This window comes from Callorhinus ursinus, unplaced genomic scaffold (genome assembly GCF_003265705.2).
Source record: "Callorhinus ursinus isolate GAN/ISIS: 27379988/994484 unplaced genomic scaffold, GSC_fseal_2.0 scaffold56, whole genome shotgun sequence".
Classification (NCBI taxonomy): domain Eukaryota; kingdom Metazoa; phylum Chordata; class Mammalia; order Carnivora; family Otariidae; genus Callorhinus; species Callorhinus ursinus.
In genome coordinates, this window is record NW_027397118.1 from 2,907,990 (window position 1) to 2,921,457 (window position 13,468).

Genomic DNA, 13,468 nt, shown 5'->3' on the forward strand with positions numbered 1-13,468 from the left:
CCCTGAGAAACACTGAGAGGACCATACAGTTTAAGTTGACCACCATTCTGGTATCTTGTTTTGTATTTTTTTGTTTTTCAATATATCAAGACCCTCAAAAAGTGGAAACAAGCATCAAAGAAGAATACTTGGGAATAAATATAACCAGGGAGGTGAAAGACTTGTACACAGAAAACTGCAAAATGTTGCTGGAAGAAATGAAAGAAGATACAAATAAATAGAATGACATCCCATGTTCATAGATAGGGAAGCTTAACATTAAGAGGTCAATACTACTCAAAGCGATCTATGGATTCAATGCAATTTCTATCAAAATGCAATGATGCTTTTTTCAGAAATAGAAAAATCCACAGTGAAATTCATATGGAATCTCAAGAAACCCCAAATAGCCAAAAACAATCTTGAAAAAGAAGAACAAAGGACTCAAACTTTTTGATTTCAAAGCTTACAACAAAGGTAAAGTAATCAAAACAGTGTGCTACTGGTACACAAGCAGACATTTAGACCAACAGAATAAAGAGCCTAGAAATCAACCCTCATGTGTATGGTCGAATGATTTTCAACAGGGGGCCAAAAACATTCAATGAGGAAAGGACAATCTTTTCAACAAATGGTGTTGGGAGAACTGGATCTCCACATACAAAAGAATGAAACTGGATACTTACTTTATCCCATATATAAAAGTTACCTAAAATGGATCAAAGACCTAAACATAAAATCTGAAACTATAAACTCCTATGAGAAAACACAGAGTAAAAGCCTCATGACACTGGATTTGACAACGATTTCTTAGAGATGACACCAAAAGCACAGACAACAAAAGGAAAAATAGACAAACTGAACTTCATTAAAATTAAAAACTTTTGTGTGTCAAAGGACACTATCAGCATAGTGAAAAGACAGGATGGGAGAAAATACTTGCAAATCATATATCTGATAAGGGATGAATATCCAGAACATACAAAGAACTTTTAGAACTCAACAGCAAAAAAACAAAACCAAAAACACAAAACTCAACCTGATTCAAAAATGAGCAAAGGACTTAACAGACATTTCTCCAAAGAAGATATACAAATGGGGGTGCCTGGGTGGCTCAGTCGGTTAAGCATCTGCCTTTGGCTCAGTTCATGATCCCAGGGTCCTGGGATCAAGTCCCATGGCAGGCTCTCTGCTCAGTGGGGAGCGTGCTTCTCCCTCTCCCTGCTGCTCTGCCTACTCATGTGTGTGCTCTCTCTCTGTGTCAAATAAACAAATAAAATCTTTAAAAAAGAAGATATTCAAATGGCCAATAAGCACACGAAAAGATGCTCAACATCACTAGTCATCAGGAAAACGAAAATGAAAACCAAAATGAGATCCTATTAGAATGGCTATTATCAAAAAACAAAACAAAACAGAAAATAACAAACGTTGACAAGGATGTGGAGAAATAGAAACCTTTGTGCATTGCTGGTGGGAATGTAAAATGGTACAGATATTGTGGAAATGCTATGGCAATTTCCCCCAAATAAAATAAGAGAATTATCTTATGGTCCAGCAATTTCACCCTGGATATATACCCAAAAGAACTGAAAGCAGGGATATTTGTACACTCACGCTCATCGCAGTATTATTCACAATGGGGAGCAACCCAAGCGTCCATGGACAGATGACTGGATGAACCGGATGCCATATATACATACAACAGAATACTATTCCATCTTAAAAAAAAGAAGGACATTTTGACACCTGCTACAACACGGATGAACCTTAGAGATATCATACCAAGCGAAGCAAGCCTGTCACAAAAGAACAAATATTGTACTATATCATGGGTACAGGGTACCTAGAGTAGTCAAAATCACAGAGACAGAAAGTAGAAAGATGGGTGTCAGAGGCTTGAGGAAGGAGGGAATGGGGAGGAAATTAAACTTAAGCCAACAATTAAACTCACTGTTTCATGAGTTTAGGAAGATGAAAAATTCTAGAGATGGATGGTGGCGATGGTTCGTTATACAACCATGTAAATGTACTTAATGTCACTGAACTGTATATTTTAAAATGGTTAAAATGGCCAATGTTATGTCATGTACATTTTCCCATAATTAATATATACATATCAGCCCCCCTTCCCTGACATGACATGATGAGTGTGTATACACACACATATATATACGTGACCCAGGGTTAGCTTCTCAACCTCTGAGAAGTTCTGCCCTCACAGGCTGTCTGTCCAGTTAAGCCCAGTCAGCTCCCAGGATATGTCCTTCCCCCTACTCCCTTTGTCTTGTCAAAACTTAGAGAGGTGCAAACAAGACCACAGGCTGGCGTGGGGAGCCCCTCGTGCGCAGGTGGGATAGAAGGGTGAATGGAGATGAGCACTGTTCAGGAAAGACAGTCCCCTTGCTCCGATGCAGGGTCTAAAGTGATAAGGGCTGTGAGGCAAGAGTCGGCAGAGCAGGCCCTCTGGTAGGTGACAGGAAAAGAGGGGACTGCTTGCCTGGCTGTCAGGTGGTGTCACAGAGGGAAGTGGTGTTTCAGGTGGTTTGGGAGGAATGAGGATGTGTGTCTGTGTGAACTGGCAGAGGGCGCTTTAGATGGGTTGTCTGGCTGGAGTGTGGTGTGACTCCGAGACAGAAGGTGGGAGACAATGCTGGTTCACCAGGAAGAAGAGGTGACCAGGGAGAAGGTGACGAGGTACCAGAATATGGGCCACACAAGCCTGTCGTCTTGGAAGGTAAGTATCGGCAAGGCGTATTTGGCCTTGGTGTGTAACCTCCTGGAGCAGGTCCAGAAGGAATGTGAATGCCAAAGTAACAATAACAACAGTGTGCATGTACAGAGGACTTACTATGTACGTCTTACTCAATAACCCCATGTGGTAGGTAACAGCATTAGCTCCAGCCTCAGCTAAGAAAGTGGAGGTCCCAGTGCTTCAGCGCCTTGCCAAGGTCACTCCCAGGGCCAGTAAGTGGTGGGGTGGGGGCCATGAACTCAGACCTACGTGGGTCTCAAATTCTCATACGTACAAGAAATGCCACAGGAGTTGGTTTAAAAACACAATCAGTCGGTTAAGCGTCTGCCTTCGGCTCTGGTCATGATCCCAGGATCCCGGGATCGAGCCCCGCATCGGGCTCCCTGCTTATTGGGAAGCCTGCTTCTCCCTCTCCCTCTGCCCCTACTCGAGCTCTCTCTTTCTCTCTCACATAAATAAATAAATAAATAAATAAATAAATAAATAAATAAATAATAAATAAATAAATAAATAAATAAAATCTTAAAAAAAAACCCCAACAAACCCACAAATTCCATTCCCAGGGGCCAGAGATGGAATAATCTGAGCAACAAGACTAAGCAGTACTGGATTATAACCCAGAGTATAAAATAAAACCCATGAGTCCACACTATTATTAAAAAAAAAAAAAGAATGAGAAATGAATAAATGGGAGAAAAGAGCGAAATCACCTGTGCAGAAGAATTCCAAATAAAGGATGTAGATACACTGCCCCGAAGAAGGGAGAACAGGACTCCCCAGTCCCTCAAGCGTGTGCTGCAGGTAAGGACTGCCTTCCAAGAGAAGGGTATGGAATGGGATGGGATGCGGGAAACAGAGTAACGTGACGGTGGAGACCCCTGACAAACGCTACCTTAGTCAGGTGACCGAGCTCAAGGTCAACAGCGGTAGGTCGTGCTGACATCAGGGGTACCTGCTAAGATGTGACAAAAATGGCACTTTACCTCTGTCGCCTTCCTCTCCAAAACCCATAGCCCCAGTCCCATCCTGAGAAAAGTATCAGGCAGATTCCACCAGAGGGGTATTCCATGACATACCTGACCAGTACTCCTCAAAACTGGGAAGGTCATCCCAAACAAGGAACCAGCAGGAACCTAAGATGACGTGACAACGAAATGTGATACTGGATACCGGATACTGGCGGAGGTCTTGGAATCGAGAAAGGACAGGAGGTAAACACTAAGAAAATCTGAATAAACTACGGATTTTGGTTACTAAGAATGTGTGGATATTGGTTTGTTGATTGTAACAAATGTACCATAGGACATTTGTTCCTTTTAATAATAGCAGAAACTGGGTGTGGGGCATATGGGAGCTCTCCGGACTATCATCTCGATTTTTCTGTAAATCTAAGCTGGTCTAAAAAAGTCTATTAAAAAACTGGGGCATCTGGGTGGCTCAGTCGGTTGAGCACCTGCCTTTGGCTCAGGTCATGGTCCCAGGATCCTGGGATGGAGCCCGCTTCTCCCTCTCCTCCCCTCCTGTGCTCTCTCTCGCCATCTCTGTCTCTCTCTCAAATAAATAAAAAAAAAAAAAAACCCCCCCCCCCAAAAAAAACAATCCCCAGCCTGACCCTCAGAAGCTGTGGCCCTGTGTTGTGCCTTTGCGCAAGTGTATTAGAGTTGTGAATGAAGCAGGCCCCCCTCCCTGCCTGTTGACCGACTTAAGAGAAGCCGCAGGTATAGTGACATCTTCAGGGGTGGGGAAATAGTTCACACCAAGGATGCTGTATGCCCCTCCTCCATCAGACTCCCCGAGGCTAGGGATGGCGCCTCTCTCATCAGACTGGCAGCCTTCCTAGTATAAGAACTGGATCTCCCCTCTCAGACTGGGCAGTCCAGCAGCCCCTGAGGGCAGGGCCCACTTTGCCTCTGGAGGATCTCAAGAAGGCTTCCCGCAGTGGCCCCCAGATGCCACGGATTCTCTGTATGCGTTTTGTCTCCCTTTTAGGGAAGTCAAGTTTCTTCAGACGGGTGGGACGAGAGACCCTGGACAAAATGCAGATTTCTTTTTTGGTTTTTAAAAGATTTTATTTATCTATTTGTCAAAGAGAGAGAGAGAGAGTGCAAGTGAGAGAGCACAAGCAGAGGGAGCGGCAGGCAGAGGGAGAGGGAGAAGCAGGTTCCTCGCTGAGCAGGGAGCCTGATGTCGGACTCTATCCCAGGACCATGGGACCACGACCCGAGCCAGAGGCAGACGTTTAACAGACTGAGCCACTCAGGCGTCCCAAAACATACATTTCTCAAAGCTGGCAAAAAGTCAGCTTGCTCTAAAATAATACGTCTCCCAACACTCAGTGAAGCATAATCAATGCTTGTAACAGCAAACTCAATGATCTCTTGGGTTTGGTGCCCTAGCTGCCTCTCCAGGACCTGTCTGGTCCCAGGCACCAACGAATGATAACAGTACTAATAGTGTAACACTATGATCCTGCCAATTCTAGAACAGAGCTCAGCAACCCAGAAAACCGCTTCTCAGTTGCAAGAAGTTATTACTGGAAGGTATACAGCAAGTCACCCCCAAATGTAGGGAGAACAGAATATCATCAGCAGAATCCACACACAGTATCAGTAATTACTGATCCGCAGAAGTTCTTAAGACAGGACAGGATGCGCCTCTGGACAAAGCAGGAAGAGCAAGGCCTGGAAATCAAATCAAGACTTGACAATGAGAAGAAAAAAAAAAAAGGCCAATTGTATTAACATAAGCCAAAGGAATATTAGGTAGACAGAGATGGTTAAGTGTGAGGAGCTCAGCAAAAATGATACAAAAGAGAAATCTTTGAGAGTCTGTCTTATCTCCCATTGTTCAGAGCAGTGGGATTTCTGGAAACTCTTGAGCGTTACAGGCAGCTCAGAGGGCTGGCCAGGGCTTCCCGGAATACCCACTTGATAAGGATCTTTTTTTTTGTTTAATATTTTACTTATTTATTTGAGAGAGAGGGGGAGAGAGATCACGAGCAGGGAGTAAGGGTAGAGGGAGAAGCAGGCTCCCAGCTGAGCGGGGAGCCTGATGCAGGACTCGATCCCAGGACCCTGGGATCTGACCTGAGCCGAAGGCAGACGCTTACCCGACTGAGCCACCCAGGCGCCTTCCTGATAAGGCAAAGATTTGGTCACTGATTTAGTCACGTCTACCACGAGCCCCTGCAGAGCTGCTGCCATGGACCTTCGTATCCTCCAGGGGATATAAGTATCTCAGGCTATCCTGGCTATTAAAATCATTCATCTTGCTTACCTCTTCTTGGTCCTGTGAATACCAACCTCTTCACTAGAATTTGGCTTCCCATGCGGGCTTCCCTACCGATGAAAGAATGTGCTGACAGGCTGACATAAACTTTTCAGGCTGCCTCACAGTGCTTGTCCCATTGTGATTCAATATACTTGTGGTCTGGCTTCCCTACCGGGCTCCTGTGAATTTGGTTAGTCTGTCCCTTTCCGCCTGATGAGCTCCATGTGCACCAAGGAAGCCCCATCTCGGGCCTGCAAAGAATGAGCACGACCAGCGTCCAGCCGCCTCTTCTCCCCCCCCCCCCCCCCCCCGGTGATGCTGGCCCCGGGGGGCTTTCTCTGAGTGACATTCTCCCTCTGGACATCATTATCTAGCTGCTGATTGCCTCGTCAATCACCCCAACCACAGCCATCCACCCTGAGCCCAGAATGAGCTGTAGGGGCCCTAAAAAAAAAAGGTACAGCCACAAAAACATCCTAAGTTCCGTGGGATACACAAGAAAAAGGAAGGAAGGGGCCATTTGCTTGGGGGAAGATGCCGAGAACACACGATAGAGTAGAAGCAGAAGGAACTGGCAATGTTTAATCTAGAACAGGGAAGATCCGGGAGGGCCAGCCAGCTTCCCTGTCATCAAATATCTGAAGGACTGTAGGGATGAGAAGGGGACAGATGTGTTCCCTGAGGCTCCAGAAGAAAGTATGACAACCAAGCGGCGGCAGATTCAGGGAGACAGACTTCAGCTGGATGAGAAAGAGGAACCTCTTACGGCAGGCTTCCTCCACCATCAGTAAGCCCAATAATATCTTCACTTTTTTTTTTCTTTTGTCAAGTTTGTGAGAAGCAGTGTCATCCTGCCATTAAGAACACAAACTGTGGGCGGCCTGGGTGGCTCAGTCGGTGAAGCATCTGCTTTATGACTCAGGTCGTGATCCCAGGGTCCTGGGACCCCGTCCTGCATCCTTGGGGCTCCCTGCTCAGTGGGAGGCCTGCTTCTCCCTCTCCCTCTGCCCCTCCCCCCAGCTCATCCTCAAGGGCGCTCTCTCTCTCTCTCTCTCTCTCAAATAAATAAATTAAATCTTAAAAAAAAAAAAAGAACATAAACCATGGAGCAGGACAATCTGGGTTTACTTTCCAGTTCTGTCACTTACCGGCTATATAACTTTGGGCAAGTTACTTAACTTCCCTATGCCTGTTTTCTCAGCTAATAATAGTACCTACGTCAAGTAGGACTTAACCCATGCGACTGTGGTGAGGAGTAATTAAATTATGCCTGCCAGGGGCTTTGAACAACGTCAAGCACGTACTAAGTGCTCAGTAAGTGGCAACCATCATTTTTATCATATTTTTCTTTAAGTAGACACATTATGTAAATGTATTTTATTTTATTATTTTTTAAAGATTTTATTTATTTATTTGAGAGAGAAAGAGAGCATGAGTGTGGGAAGGGGCAGAGGGAAAGGGAGAAGCAGGCTCCTGGCTGAGCAGGGAGCCCCATACTGGGCTCTGGGCTCCATCCCAGGACCCCGGGATCATGACCTGAGCCGAAGGCAGATGCTTAACCAACTGAGCCACCCAGGCGCCCCGTTAACATATTTCAAAGAAAACACTTTATATTACCACTGTGAATGTGGAGCCAGAAACACTTGCCATGTATAGGTGGAAACTGTAAAAATAAACACAACAATGTTCTTAAATTTTAGCTGACCACTCTTGCCTGTTCAATGCCCTGAATTTGAGGACTGCTGTCTTTTCCCTAAAAACAGGGAGACAAGCCAGCCTGGTACTTTACTAAGACCTCTTTTGTTGACTGTAGTCAGAAGAGAGGCTGGCAAGTTCCAGGAAGTACAAGGCCAGGGCGCCTGGAGCTCCTAGACGGGGGAGAGAGCGCAGCGGGGCAGGATCAAAGAGGCAGTTTACAAAGGGAACACGTACCCTAGTCTGAGACTTCATGTCCTTTCGCTCCGTGACTCCATTCCACACCAAATCATCTCACAAGGCCCCCAGGGGTATGCAGCGCACACTTAAAAAACTCAAATCAGAGGGTGCTTGGGTGGCTCAGTTGGTTGGGCGACTGCCTTCTGCCTCCGGCTCGGGTCATGATCCTGGGGTCCCCGGATGGAGTCCCGCACTGGGCTCCTTGCTCAGCGGGGAGTCTGCCTCTCCCTCGGACCCTCCCCCCTCTCATGCTCTCTCTCTGTCATTCTCTCTCAAATAAATAAACAAAATCTTAAGAAAAACAAAAACAAAAACAAATCAGAAACACTTTGTAGGGCACCCATGCTCGTCAGCGACCCCCGGAGGCCGCCTGCGGACCATTTCCAGTTGCACCCACCGCCTCTTCCCGCCCAAAGGCATTTCCTGGCTGGGGTGATGTGGACCTCAGAGAGACTGCACAAGTGGGGAGGCCTTGAGGAGGGAGGGAAATACCCCAGCTTCCTTGCCTCTTCACGGGACACACAATCTCTCCAAGGGTTCCCCAGCAAGACTGAGCCACTGCCCCAGGGTTAACTCACTTACCCACACACACGTCCTTCATTGGGTCTACCTTACTCTCACCTCGGCTCTCTGGGATCACTTCCCCAGTAAAGTCTGACACCCAAATCCTTGTCTCAGGATCTGGGTTTGGGGAAACCCCAACTATGGTAGAGTTCAATGGAATGAGTTCCATTTTTACTGGGGGAACTCAAATAGCTGAGAACAGTCGATGGGGATTCATGGGTCAGGTAAAGATTTAGCTAGATGGACATTTAGTATTCCTACGACCCTTAGGTCTCAGGATTCCAGATAAAGAGTTGGCAAACTAGAGCCCATGGGCCACAGCCCAACGACGCAGTGCCTGTTTTTGTGCAACTATGAGCTAAGAATGGTTTTTATCTTTTTAAATTTTTTTTAAAAAAGATTTTATTGATTTGAGAAAGAGAGAAAGTGTACAAGCAGGGGGAGTGGCAGAGAGAGAGGGAGAAGCAGACTCCCCAACTGAGCAAGAAGCCCCATGCGATGCGGGGCTCGATCCCAGGACCCCAGGATCTTGACCTGAGCTGTAAAGCAGATGCCTAACCAGGTGCCCCACATTTTTAAATGGCTTTAAAAAAATCAAAAGAAGAATAACATTTTGTGATCCATTAAAATCATATGAAATCCAAATTTCAGTGTCCATAAATAAAGTTTTATTGGAACACACTCGCTTCCATACCTTCTAAGGCTGCTTCTCCTCTACAACCACAGAAGCAAGAAGGTGCCAACTGAAACCATATGGTCCACAAAGCTCAAAATATTTCCTATCTGGCCCTTTGCAGAAAAAGGTTTGCTGACCCCTGCTTAAGATCATTGTCCTGCAGCGACAAGAGGCAGATTGAGACCTGGCTGCCCTGTGGATGGGGAGACCCAATGCCAGACCTAGTATTTTCGGGGTAGTTTAGATCAGACTTTCACATTTCCTTTTTCTACATCTTTGCGCCCACCCGCACTACTCCTTCTGCCCCTGCAGGCAAACGGGACTCTGTCACTGAGGCATTAATGGTTTTATAGCAGGAATATTTTTATTTTTAAAGGGCATGAGGACTTTTCTCCTCCACACTCTGCGCACTGTCCCAAGTAGTTTCATCCATGCTTGATGGCTTCTGCAGCCACTTAGTTACTGATTCCTCCACAGGCCAAACCAAATCTCCAGCCCAGGACTAGGTCCTCAGATCTCTGATCAATACTCAAATGTCTGTTCAGCATTAGATTAAGAGGGAGGTACTAGAGGTTGGTTTTGCTGCTTACCAGCTGTGTAACTTTGGATAAGGTATTTAACTACATAGGGCATCGATTTCATCATCTGTGAGAGGGGGAAACCATCCTGACCAGCCTGCCAGGATTACTGTGCTAATCGGATGAAATGAGACCTGCCCACAAAGCACACAGTGCCACCTGGCTCCAGCCTCTGTCTCCAGCATATTATTATTATTATTCTTATGATTATTGCACTTCTGCTCTCTTTGCCCACCACACTCCCTGCACACTGGCTCTCCCTGAGTTTCCTGACCTTGCCAAGCCCTTGGTGACCTCCGGGCATTTGCACATGCTACTTTTTCTGCCTGAAACACTTTTTCCTCATTCCACCCACTCTGTGCCTGGCCGCTTCTAACCTTTCTGACACCCAGTCTGAGGCAGGCCCCTTCCTTATGCCTCTCCACCTTGATTCTTTCATTGCATGTGCGGTAAAGTCTAACCGCAGTCGAGTCTCACTACTCACAGCAGCTGTGTTCTATAAAATTGCCATGAATATGGAATTAGCAAATACTGAACCATTGCTCCTAGGGGAAAAAAACCTAAAGTTTCTGGGAGCCTCTGGTCATATTTTCATCAAGAGATCAACACCGAACCCTGTATTATGTGTGTTTCTGTTTAAAGACACCTAATTTAATATACATTGTTGATTCATTCATATTGAACTCACAGCCAAAACCATTACAACGCACGCCTGAACACAGCTTATCAAATACATATTTTCTCTGTAAGGCACATCACAACCTTCTTCTGCTTAGGAGCACTAGACAGCGCTTGAACATGATGCTTGGGGGTGATTTTAAACAGAAATCACCACCAAAAAAAAGCACACAAAAATGCAGAAAACATGGCATGAAACAGACCACAAAAAGGACACTTGTTTACTGTATGAGAGCTAACACCAGAAGGCAGAGTGTTGCCTTGTGTTGACCTCAGCTGGAAATGTGCATGTTGGGCAGCTCCAATTTTCGGCCACTCTGCCCACGTCCACGCGTGACCATGCAAGCGCTGTGGATATCGATTTTAGGGTTACACACACATTCTAGCGAGTCGGAGAATTTGCGACCACAGAATCTGCAAAGAGTGAGGATCCACTGTTCTTGTTCTCATTTCTCTCATTCACCGGAGTGTGAATTCACTGAGAGCCAGTTTACCTCTGTCTTACTCACCGTTTTACTTCCAGCATCTGGGAAACTGCCTGGCACATAGTAGGCTCTTAACAACGACTATATCATGAATGAACGAATGAGTCAGTTCGGTGAAAGGGCTGTGTTGGCAGCAATGACAGCCTTTGTTAATGGAAAATGCACCACAAGCTGCCTTGTGCTAAGTGTTTTCTCTCTACATTCTCTCAGTGAGGGAAACAGCAGATTACTTCCGCACATGGGCCCTACAGACTGCCCAGAATCTGCTTCTTGTTAATTATATAACCCTGAGCATGTTCCTTGACCTTTCTGAGGCCCAGCTTCTTCTACCCATGTGGGGTAATTATAGGATTATCTTGTGGGCCATGATTGAGGAGTCAAAATTGACAATGCACAGAAAGCATTTAGCACAGCATCTGGCACAGGTATACCCTCGGGAAACATGACCTTTAATTGTTAATAAGTCCCACAACAACTCTGAGAGGTTTATACCCTCAAACCCATTTTGCAGATGGGGAAACTGAGGCCACACGTGGTTCCATGAATTCTTGAACTAGCTCCGGGGACTCCACGCCCATGCTGGTAACCACTTTTGCTTGTTATGTAAATACATGGGATCATTTTTATTACTTCCAGGGGCGCTTACTCTGCCTCTTCAGCTACATTTACCAAAATGATGAGGGCAGCTCCAGAGTCTTCTCTCACATTCCACATCAGTGTCTTTCTGTTCCCTGCCCACTTCCGAGTTTAACCCTTTCAGAACCAGCCCTATTGGAGGGGACGTGCTGGCTTGTTCTCTTGGGTTTGACAGCTCAAAGGCAGAGATATTTCCTGCTTCAAAAGCAGGAAGGAGGAGGAGGAAAGGCGGGGGTGGGGGGGGTGAGAGAAGGAGAATCAGCATTCGCGGCTGTAACAAACGTCCTGGGGGTTTCTCCAACCTTACACCAAGGGTCCTCAAACTTAGCTGCTAATTGCAATCTCCTGGGAGGCTTTTAAATATCCAAATGCCCAGGCCCCAGCCCAGACATATTTGAGTCTGGGGGTGGGGTGGGGTGGGGTATCTCCCCAAGAGATCCCAACGTGCAGCCAAGTTTGAGAAGGGTGCTCTGGATCTTATCGGCACTCGGCTGCAAAGGGGTAGTCGCTCTGGGTGCCAGTAACTCTTTTCTCCTTTTCGGACTTGTTCGGGGAAATCGGGCACGCTTTCCGGAGGCACAGGCTAGTGGAGGACGGCGGCGTGCCAGCGACCTGCTGGTTCTGCTCTGCCCCTAGGCCCAGCTTGGAGACTGCCGAGCTCCGGGTCCCCTTAGGCAACAACACGTGTGGCCGCTCCGACTTCTCCGGTTCTGCGCGCGGACCGCGCGCGGGGCTCGGCGGCCGCCGCGCTGCCCACCCCGCCCGCGGAGGCTCGAGGGAAACGCCCGAGGCTCAGGAATCCTACCTTGGCTGCCGCCGCTGCCCTCCAGTCCCCGGAATCCTGGGGCTCAGGTTCGCTCCGCCGCCGGGCTCCGCCGTGGCTTTTCGCCGGCGCCGGAGAGGCGCCCACTAGAGCGCAGGCGCCACCTAGCGGGCGCGCGGAGGCGGCGCGGAGGCCGCGGCCGGGAGGTGGGAGCGAGCCCGGCCCGGGCGGAAATGCAGCCGGCCTTCCCACGTGGGCGGCTGGCCAGCGCGCCTGCGAACCCCGGGCGCCGATCCCCGCCGCCCCGCACCGCCTGCCCTCCGCAGAGGGCGCTGGGACCCGAACTTGCTGAACTTCCTCTTGGGGGCACCGAGGGCCAGTGAGGCCCTGGCTCCTGGCCTGGGAGCCATCCTGGGATTTTCCTGGCTGCGCTCAGAGATCTCTCTTTTCAGCCCACAGCTTTCAGTGCGTCCCAGTTTGGCACAGCCTCTTTCTGAAATAATCTGGGAGCATCCGAAGATGCAAGGGACTGGGTTTCTCTCAAGCCCAAGGAGGCCTTTCCGCTCCCACCAACCCTTTCTTCTTCTTGCCACCCCTCACCCCCTTGCCCTCCTTCCTACCCTGTTCCCTCCCCTCTCTTTGGCTGAAGTTTATTAGATCCCCCCAGTCTGTGTCAGACCCTGTGTGGGGTTGGGAGACACAGTCAGGTCCCTTAGGAGTTGGCAAACCGGGTCATCTTTCTCGGCCGGCTGCCGATGGCTTTTTTTTTTTTGGTTGGGGCTTTCCTGGTACTTCAGGACATCTAACCTCCCCTCACCCCCTGACACTAAATGCCAGTAGCCACCCCTTAATCCCTGGGGGGTTGGGGGAGCTGGAAAGGGAGGGGGCAAAGTAGAACTGCCCTAGGCTGAGAACCTGTTAGCTGATAATTAAGCAATGTCCAGAAGAGTCCCACTATCAGGCTTTTTTTTGGGTTGTTTTTAAAAAAATTTTTTTTTAATTTTATTTATTCGAGAGACAGATAGTGAGAGAGAGCACAAGTGGGGAGGAGAGGGAGAAGCAGGGAGTCCGATGGGGGACTCGATCCCAGGATCCCGGGATCATGACCCAAGCTGAAGGCAGATGCTTAACCAACTGAGCCACCCAGGC

General features: G+C 47.8%; 1 protein-coding gene across 2 annotated transcripts in view; it reads right to left on the reverse strand.

The window, feature by feature from the left end:
- CHD9 (chromodomain helicase DNA binding protein 9) overlaps window positions 1-12,450 on the reverse strand; it is a 230,132-nt gene extending 217,682 nt beyond the window's left edge. The window contains exon 1 of one of the 2 annotated variants that reach the window (XM_025852347.2): window positions 12,362-12,450. The gene's annotated coding sequence lies outside the window, so the exon portion shown is untranslated. The remainder of the gene's footprint in view (window positions 1-12,361) is intronic. The other variant, XM_073884387.1, reaches the window with a different exon arrangement.
- Window positions 12,451-13,468: the final 1,018 nt, after the last annotated feature.